This window comes from Schistocerca gregaria, unplaced genomic scaffold, assembly GCF_023897955.1.
Source record: "Schistocerca gregaria isolate iqSchGreg1 unplaced genomic scaffold, iqSchGreg1.2 ptg000301l, whole genome shotgun sequence".
Classification (NCBI taxonomy): Eukaryota; Metazoa; Arthropoda; class Insecta; order Orthoptera; family Acrididae; genus Schistocerca; species Schistocerca gregaria.
The window spans coordinates 498,798-505,969 of NW_026061785.1; positions in this window are offsets into that span (position 1 = coordinate 498,798).

Below are 7,172 nucleotides of genomic sequence, written 5' to 3' on the forward strand. Positions count from 1 at the left end.
AGCACCATAATAGAACACAGATGAAGCTTCTAAGTTGATGTAATAGCCAGTAAGAAGTAGTCATATTCAAGTTTTATATATCGGTTATTGACTTTTTAGCTGGCTTTGGTGCCTTGGACATGAGCTAGGACCTTAAGATTCTGCATGAAAGGAGGACTAGCAGCCGAGTTGCACGGGAGAATGTGAAAAGTGTTCATATGTAGTAAAAACCAGAGAAATCCGTCCGTTTTCGTCATTTGTTATCGAATCGACTTAAAGCCAGATCGTCACATTGGTCGATCTTCTCTCTGAAATGGTTGTACTTATCGTCTGCAAAGCTATGTCGCGTGTTGCCGTAGGCGGAAACAGGAAAAGCACCATAACAGAACACAGATGAAGCTTCTAAGTTGATGTAATAGCCAGTAAGAAGTAGTCCAATTCAAGTTTTAGGTATCGATTATTGACTTTTTAGCTGGCTTTGGTGCCTTGGACATGAGCTAGGACCTTAAGATTCTGCATGAAAGGAGGACTAGCAGCCGAGTTGCACGGGAGAATGTGAAAAGTGTTCATATGTAGTAAAAACCTGAGAAATCCGTCCGTTTTCGTCATTTGTTATCGAATCGACTTAAAACCAGATCGTCAAATTGGCCGCTCTTCTCTCTGAAACGGTTGTACTTATCGTCTGCAAAGCTATGTCGCGTGCTGCGGTATGCGGAGACACTAAAAGCACCATAGTAGAACACAGATCAAGCTTCTAAGTTGATGTAATAGCCAGTAAGAAGTAGTACAATTCAAGTTTTAGGTATTGAATATTGACCTTTTAGCTGGCTTTGGTGCCTTGGACATGAGCTAGGACCTTAAGATTCAGCATGAAAGGAGGACTAGCAGCCGAATTGCACGGGAGAATGTGAAAAGTGTTCATATGTAGTATAAACCTGAGACATCCGTCCGTTTTCGTCATTTGTTATCGAATCGACTTAAAGCCACATCGTCACATTAGACGCTCTTCTCTCTGAAACGGTTGTACTTATCGTCTGCAAAGCTATGTCGCGAGCTGTGGTATGCGGAGACACTAAAATCACCATAGTAGGAACAGATGAAGCATCTAAGTTGATGTAATAGCCAGTAAGAAGTAATCCAATTCAAGTTTTGGGTATCGATTATTGACTTTTTAGCTGGCTTTGGTGCCTTGGACATGAGCTAAGAGCTTAAGATTCTGCATGAAAGTAGGTCTAGCAGCCGAGTTGCACGGGAGAATGTGAAAAGTGTTCATATGTAATAAAAACCTGAGAAATCCGTCCGTTTTCGTCATTTGTTATCGAATCGACTTAAAGCCAGATCGTCACATTGGCCGCTCTTCTCTCTGAAACGGTTGTACTTATCGTCTGCAAAACTATGTCGCGTGCTGCGGCATGCGGAGAAACTAAAAGCACCGTAGTAGAACACAGATGAAGCTTCTAAGTTTATGTAATAGCCAGTAAGAAGCAGTACAATTCAAGTTTTAGGTATTGATTATTGACTTTTTAGCTGGCTTTGGTGCCTTGGACATGAGCTAGGACCTTAAGATTCTGCATGAAAGGAGGACTAGCAGCCGAGTTGCACGGGAGAATGTGAAAAGTGTTCATATGTAGTAAAAACCTGAGAAATCCGTCCGTTTTCGACATTTGTTATCGAATCGACTTAAAGCCAGATCGTCACATTGGCCGCTCTTCTCTCTGAAACGGTTGTACTTATCGTCTGCAAAGCTATGTCGCGTACTGCGGTATTCGGAGACACTAAAAGCGCCATAGTAGAACACAGATGAAGCTTCTAAAATGATGTAATAGCCAGTAAGAAGTAGTACAATTCAAGTTTTAGGTATCGGTTATTGACTTTTTAGCTGGCTTTGGTGCCTTGGACATGAGCTAGGACCTTAAGATTCTGCATGAAAGGAGGACTAGCAGCCGAGTTGCACGGGAGAATGTGAAAAGTGTTCATATGTAGTAAAAACCTGAGAAATCCGTCCGTTTTCGTCATTTGTTATCGAGTCGACTTAATAGCCAGATCGTCACATTGGCCGATCTTCTCTCTGAAACGGTTGTACTTATCGTCTGCAAAGCTATGTCGCGTGTTGCCGTTGGCGGAAACAGGAAAAGCACCATAATAGAACACAGATGAAGCTTCTAAGTTGATGTAATAGCCAGTAAGAAGTAGTCCAATTCAAGTTTTATGCATCGGTTATTGACTTTTTAGCTGGCTTTGGTGCCTTGGACATGAGCTAGGACCTTAAGATTCTGCATGAAAGGAGGACTAGCAGCCGAGTTGCACGGGAGAATGTGAAAAGTGTTCATATGCAGTAAAAACCTGAGAAATCCGTCCGTTTTCGTCATTTGTTATCGCATCGACTTAAAGCCAGATCGTCACATTGGCCGCTCTTCTCTCTCAAACGGTTGTACTTATCGTCTGCAAAGTTATGTCGCGTACTGCGGTATTCGGAGACACTAAAAGCACCACAGTAGAACACAGATGTAGCTTCTAAGTTGATGTAATATCCAGTAAGAAGTAGTACAATTCAAGTTTTAGGTATCGATTATTGACTTTTTAGCTGGCTTTGGTGCCTTGGACATGAGCTAGGACCTTAAGATTCTGCATGAAAGGAGGACTAGCAGCCGAGTTGCACGGGAGAATGTGAAAAGTGTTCATATGTAGTAAAAACCAGAGAAATCCGTCCGTTTTCGTCATTTCTTATCGAATCGACTTAAAGCCAGATCGTCACATTGGTCGATCTTCTCTCTGAAATGGTTGTACTTATCATCTGCAAAGCTATGTCGCGTGTTGCCGTAGGCGGAAACAGGAAAAGCACCATAATAGAACACAGATGAAGCTTCTAAGTTGATGTAACAGCCAGTAATAAATAGTCCAATTCAAGTTTTAGGTATCGATTATTGACTTTTTAGCTGGCTTTCGTGCCTTGGACATGAGCTAGGACCTTAAGATTCTGCATGAAAGGAGGACTAGCAGCCAAGTTGCACGGGAGAATGTGAAAAGTGTTCATATGTAGTAAAAACCTGAGACATCCGTCCGTTTTCGTCATTTGTTATTGAATCGATGTAAAGCCAGATCGTCACATTGGCCGCTCTTCTCTCTGGAACGGTTGTACTTATCGTCTGCAAAGCTATGTCGCGTACTGCGGTATTCGGAGACACTAAAAGCACCACAGTAGAACACAGATGTAGCTTCTAAGTTGATGTAATATCCAGTAAGAAGAAGTACAATTCAAGTTTTAGGTATCGATTATTGACTTTTTAGATGTCTTTGGTGCCTTGGACATGAGCTAGGACCTTAAGATTCAGCATGAAAGGAGGACTAGCAGCCGAGTTGCACGGGAGGATTTGAAAAGTGTTCATATGTAGTAAAAACCTGAGAGATCCGTCCGTTTTCGTCATTTGTTATCGAATCGACTTAAAGCCAGATCGTAACATTGGCCGCTCTTCTCTCTGAAACTGTTGCACTTATCGTCTGCTAAGCTATGTCGCGTACTGCGGTATTCGGAGACACTAAAAGCACCATAGTAGAACACAGATGAAGCTTCTAAGATGATGTAATAACCAGTAAGAAGAAGTACAATTCAAGTTTTAGGTATCGGTTATTGACTTTTTAGCTGGCTTTGGTGCCTTGGACATGAGCTAGGACCTTAAGATTCTGCATGAAAGGAGGACTAGCAGCCGCGTTGCACGGGAGAATGTGAAAAGTGTTCATATGTAGTACAAACCTGAGAAATCCGTCCGTTTTCGTCATTTGTTATCGAATCGACTTAAAGCCAGATCGTCACATTGGCCGATCTTCTCTCTGAAATGGTTGTACTTATCGTCTGCAAAGCTATGTCGCGTGTTGCCGTAGGCGGAAACAGGAAAAGCACCATAATAGAACACAGATGAAGCTTCTAAGTTGATGTAATAGCCAGTAAGAAGTAGTCCAATTCAAGTTTTAGGTATCGATTATTGACTTTTTAGATGGCTTTAGTGCCTTGGACATGAGCTAGGACCTTAAGATTCTGCATGAAAGGGGGACTAGCAGCCGAGTTGCACGGGAGAATGTGAAAAGTGTTCATATGCAGTAAAAACCTGAGAAATCCGTCCGTTTTCGTCATTTGTTATCGCATCGACTTAAAGCCATATCGACACATTGGCCGCTCTTCTCTCTGAAACGGTTGTACTTATCGTCTGCAAAGCTCTGTCGCGTGCTGCGGTATGCTGAGACACTACAAGCACCATAGTAGAACACAGATGAAGCTTCTAAGTTGATGTAATAGCCAGTAAGAGGTAGTACAATTCAAGTTGTAGGTATTGAATATTGACCTTTTAGCTGGCTTTGGTGCCTTGGACATGAGCTAGGACCTTAAGATTCTGCATGAAAGGAGGACTAGCAGCCGAGTTGCAGGGGAGAATGTGAAAAGTGTACATATGTAGTAAAAACCTGAGACATCCGTCCGTTTTCGTCATTTGTTATTGAATCGATGTAAAGCCAGATCGTCACATTGGCCGCTCTTCTCTCTGAAACGGTTGTACTTATCGTCTGCAAAGTTATGTCGCGTACTGCGGTATTCGGAGACACTAAAAGCACCACAGTAGAACACAGATGTAGCTTCTAAGTTGATGTAATATCCAGTAAGAAGTAGTACAATTCAAGTTTTAGGTATTGAATATTGACCTTTTAGCTGGCTTTGGTGCCTTGGACATGTGCTAGGACATTAAGATTCTGCATGAAAGGAGGACTAGCAGCCGAGTTGCACGGGAGAATGTGAAAAGTGTTCATATGTAGTAAAAACCTGAGATAACCGTCCGTTTTCGTCATTTGTTATCGAATCGACTTAAAGCCAGATCGTCACATTGGCCGCTCTTCTCTCTGAAACGGTTGTACTTATCGTCTGCAAAACTATGTCGCGTGCTGCGGTATGCGGAGAAACTAAAAGCACCGTAGTAGAACACCGATGAAGCTTCTAAGTTGATGTAATAGCCAGTAAGAAGCAGTACAATTCAAGTTTTAGGTATTGATTATTGACTTTTTAGCTGGCTTTGGTGCCTTGGACATGAGCTAGGACCTTAAGATTCTGCATGAAAGGAGGACTAGCAGCCGAGTTGCACGGGAGAATGTGAAAAGTGTTCATATGTAGTAAAATCCTGAGAAATCCGTCCGTTTTCGTCATTTGTTATCGATCGACTTAAAGCCAGATCGTCACATTGGCCGCTCTTCTCTCTGAAACGGTTGTACTTATCGTCTGCAAAGCTATGTCGCGTGCTGCGGTATTCGGAGACACTAAAAGCACCATAGTAGAACACAGATGAAGCTTCTAAAATGATGTAATAGCCAGTAAGAAGTAGTACAATTCAAGTTTTAGGTATCGGTTATTGACTTTTTAGCTGGCTTTGGTGCCTTGGACATGAGCTAGGACCTTAAGATTCTGCATGAAAGGAGGACTAGCAGCCGAGTTGCACGGGAGAATGTGAAAAGTGTTCATATGTAGTAAAAACCTGAGAAATCCGTCCGTTTTCGTCATTTGTTATCGAATCGACTTAAAAGCCAGATCGTCACATTGGCCGATCTTCTCTCTGAAACGGTTGTACTTATCGTCTGCAAAGCTATGTCGCGTGTTGCCGTAGGCGGAAACAGGAAAAGCACCATAATAGAACACAGATGAAGCTTCTAAGTTGATGTAATAGCCAGTAAGAAGTAGTCATATTCAAGTTTTATGTATCGGTTATTGACTTTTTAGCTGGCTTTGGTGCCTTGGACATGAGCTAGGACCTTAAGATTCTGCATGAAAGGAGGACTAGCTGCTTAGTTGCACGGGAGAATGTGAAAAGTGTTCATATGTAGTAAATACCAGAGAAATCCGTCCGTTTTCGTCATTTGTTATCGAATCGACTTAAAGCCAGATCGTCACATTGGTCGATTTTCTATCTGAAATGGTTGTACTTATCGTCTGCAAAGCTATGTCGCGTGTTGCCGTAGGCGGAAACAGGAAAAGCACCATAATAGAACACAGATGAAGCTTCTAAGTTGATGTAATAGCCAGTAAGAAGTAGTCCAATTCAAGTTTTAGGTATCGATTATTGACTTTTTAGCTGGCTTTGGTGCCTTGGACATGAGCTAGGACCTTAAGATTCTGCATGAAAGGAGGACTAGCAGCCGAGTTGCACGGGAGAATGTGAAAAGTGTTCATATGCAGTAAAAACCTGAGAAATCCGTCCGTTTTCGTCATTTGTTATCGCATCGACTTAAAGCCATATCGACACATTGGCCGCTCTTCTCTCTGAAACGGTTGTACTTATCGTCTGCAAAGCTCTGTCGCGTGCTGCGGTATGCTGAGACACTACAAGCACCATAGTAGAACACAGATGAAGCTTCTAAGTTGATGTAATAGCCAGTAAGAGGTAGTACAATTCAAGTTATAAGTATTGAATATTGACCTTTTAGCTGGCTTTGGTGCCATGGACATGAGCTAGGACCTTAAGATTCTGCATGAAAGGAGGACTAGCAGCCGAGTTGCACGGGAGAATGTGAAAAGTGTTCATATGTAGTAAAAACCTGAGACATCCGTCCGTTTTCGTCATTTGTTATTGAATCGAAGTAAAGCCAGATCGTCACATTGGCCGCTCTTCTCTCTGGAACGGTTGTACTTATCGTCTGCAAAGCTATGTCGCGTACTGCGGTATTCGGAGACACTAAAAGCACCACAGTAGAACACAGATGTAGCTTCTAAGTTGATGTAATATCCAGTAAGAAGTAGTACAATTCAAGTTTTAGGTATCGATTATTGACTTTTTAGATGTCTTTGGTGCCTTGGACATGAGCTAGGACCTTAAGATTCAGCATGAAAGGAGGACTAGCAGCCGAGTTGCACGGGAGGATGTGAAAAGTGTTCATATGTAGTAAAAACCTGAGAGATCCGTCCGTTTTCGTCATTTGTTATCGAATCGACTTAAAGCCAGAACGTAACATTGGCCGCTCTTCTCTCTGAAACTGTTGTACTTATCGTCTGCAAAGCTATGTCGCGTACTGCGGTATTCGGAGACACTAAAAGCACCATAGGAGAACACAGATGAAGCTTCTAAGATGATGTAATAACCAGTAAGAAGAAGTACAATTCAAGTTTTAGGTATCGGTTATTGACTTTTTAGCTGGCTTTGGTGCCTTGGACATGAGCTAGGACC